The sequence below is a fragment of the Chiloscyllium plagiosum genome, chromosome 23 (genome assembly GCF_004010195.1).
Source record: "Chiloscyllium plagiosum isolate BGI_BamShark_2017 chromosome 23, ASM401019v2, whole genome shotgun sequence".
Lineage (NCBI taxonomy): Eukaryota > Metazoa > Chordata > Chondrichthyes > Orectolobiformes > Hemiscylliidae > Chiloscyllium > Chiloscyllium plagiosum.
This window is the reverse complement of record NC_057732.1, coordinates 45,015,333-45,017,945: the sequence shown is the minus strand read 5'-3', so window position 1 is coordinate 45,017,945 and position 2,613 is coordinate 45,015,333. Positions and strand designations below refer to the sequence as shown.

At 46.1% G+C, this 2,613-nt stretch overlaps 1 protein-coding gene across 2 annotated transcripts in view; it reads right to left on the bottom strand.

Moving 5' to 3' along the window:
* Window positions 1-2,097: 2,097 nt before the first annotated feature.
* The window catches only part of LOC122561841, a 13,558-nt gene continuing 13,042 nt past the window's right edge, over window positions 2,098-2,613 (bottom strand). Inside the window, exon 3 of one of the 2 annotated variants that reach the window (XR_006315128.1) lies at window positions 2,098-2,137. The gene's annotated coding sequence lies outside the window, so the exon portion shown is untranslated. The remainder of the gene's footprint in view (window positions 2,138-2,613) is intronic. The other variant, XR_006315126.1, reaches the window with a different exon arrangement.

Genomic DNA, 2,613 nt, shown 5'->3' with positions numbered 1-2,613 from the left:
GGATCGGAGTGGGATGGTGAGGGCTGATTGCAATGTGTATATGATCCCATATTGGAAACAGAGAACGGGCATTTATTTATTTAAAGTTCAATGTTTTAAAAATATTGCATTTATAGATTCAAGTTAAATAATTTATTGATGCGGCGGTATCCGCATTATCCTGGTTTTCTAGAAATCCCTAATAAAAATATGAAAACAATAGCACCATCTATCAAGGGAGTTAGCAAAAGTGAATAAAATAGACCCTGAAAATCCAAAAGGTCTCATCTCACCAAGAGCCCGTGGATAAAAATAGATTTTGACCTCCACTCTGTGCACTTCTACACATTCCACTTGTTCTGGTATTTTCCCTCTTCACGGATGTGGTGGGGTTTAATAAAACTTGACCTACTCTTGGGAAATAAGGCAGGGCAGGTGACTGAGGTGTCAGTGGGGGAGTACTTTAGGTCCAGCAACCATAATTACATTCATTTTAAAATAGTGATGGAAAAGGATAGACCAGATTTAAAAGTTGGAGTTCTAAATTGGAAAAAAGCCAATTTTGACGGGATTAGGCAAGAACTTTCGAAAGCTGATTGGAGGCAGATGTTCGCAGGTTTGTGAGCCCATTCAGTATTCTAACAACAGTAGGGTAGAAACTGTTTCGAAACCGACTGGTGCGTGTGTTCAGGCTTCTGTATCTTCTCCCCGGTGGTAGAGGTTGTAGAAAAGTATTGCCAGGGCGGGATGGATCTTTGTGGATGCTGGCGGCTTTTCCTTGACAGGGGCCCTGGTGGATGGATTCTATAAATGGGAGGTTGGCCTTTGTGATTGTCCAGGCCGAGTTCACCACTCTCTGTAACCATCTCTGATCTTGAATGGTACAGTTGCCATACCAGGTAGTGATACATCCTGACAGAATGCTCTCGATGGCGCACCTATAAATATTGACAAGGGTATTCGCTGTCATGCCAAATCTCCTCAGCTGCCTGAGGAAGAAGAGACATTGTTGGGCCTTTGTAACCAGTGTGTCCACATGAAGAGTCCAAGAAAGCTTGTTGTGGATGACCACTCCCAGGAGCTTGACACTCTCCACTCGTTCCACCTCTGTGCTGTTAATGTGTAGAGGGGGCATGAGTAACATCCCGTCGAATGTCAATAATGAGTTCCTTGGTTTTGCCGGCATTGAGAGCTAAGTTGTTCTCAGTGCACCGTTTTTCCAGGTTTTCCTCTTTCCATCTGTTGTCTGTTTCATCGCCATCTGAGATTTGACCGACTATGACGATGTCATCAGTAAACTTGTGAATGGCATTAGTCTAGTATTTGGTGATGCAGTCATGGGTATAAATGAGTACAGCGGGGGGCTGAGTACGCACCCCTGGGGGAGCTCCAGTGTTGAGTGTTAGTGAGGATGAAATATTGTCTCCTTTCTTCACTGATTGTGGCCTGTGGGTCAGGAAACTGTGGATCCAGTTGCAGAGTATGGGGCTTAGTCTGAGATCACTAAGAGAAGCAGGCCATTCAGCCCCTCGAAGCTGCCTCTTCATTCAATACGGTTACAGCTGATGTTAACTGAGTGACCGATCAGTGTTTTGCAGTATATTTATTCCTCACACCCTCTCTACTTCTGTCTACCAATGCAGTACAGTCCAGTAGTGCCCACAAAGCAATGTTGCACAACATTTGTGGGCAGCACGGTGGCACAGTGGTTAGCACTGCTGCCTCACAGCGCCAGAGATCCGGGTTCAATTCCCGCCTCTGGCGACTGACTGTGTGGAGTTTGCACATTCTCCCCGTGTCTGCGTGGGTTTCCTCCGGGTGCTCCGGTTTCCTCCCACAGTCCAAAGATGTGCAGGTCAGGTGAATTGGCCATGCTAAATTGCCCATAGTGTTAGGTAAGGGGTTAATGTAGGGGTATGGGTGGGTTGCGCTTCGGCAGGTCGGTGTGGACTTGTTGGGCCGAAGAGATTGTTTCCACACTGTAATGTAATGTAATCCAATCTAATCTAATCTAATCATTTCTTCACTCTACGGGGTTTAATCAGTTTAACTGCTGACCAAACTTCAAGTGATGGATTTTTTTTCCCCCAAATCCCCTTCTCATTTGCCTTAAATTCCCTCGAAACAAAGTCAGAAATCACTGCAGATCTGGCAGCATCTGTGGAGAGAAAGCAGAGTTAATGTTTCAGGTCCAGTGACCCTTCTCCAGAACTCGTTTTTTACTTCCTTTGACCAGACTTCGTACATTACTGCACCAATCTTACTGCGCCTGGCAACTTATAGCTATCGAGTGACATTAGGAAATTGGACTGTAGGAGGCATCACAATTACTCAAACTTGAGCTTCAGCCTAGGTGCACACACACATGCAAGCATACACACAAACACATACACACACTCATGCACGCATACACACAAACACGCACACACTCATACACACATACATACAAACACGCATACACACACACACATGTGCTTGCAATCAGGAGCACAAATCTTTGCTACTGATCTTCTCTTCCCTCCTCTCCCTCCTACCTGCCCTCGACCTCTTCATAGCCAACTGCCGCCGCGATATTAACCGCCACCTGAACTCCCCCACCCCTCTCACCACTCCAACCCGCAGCCCTCCACTCCC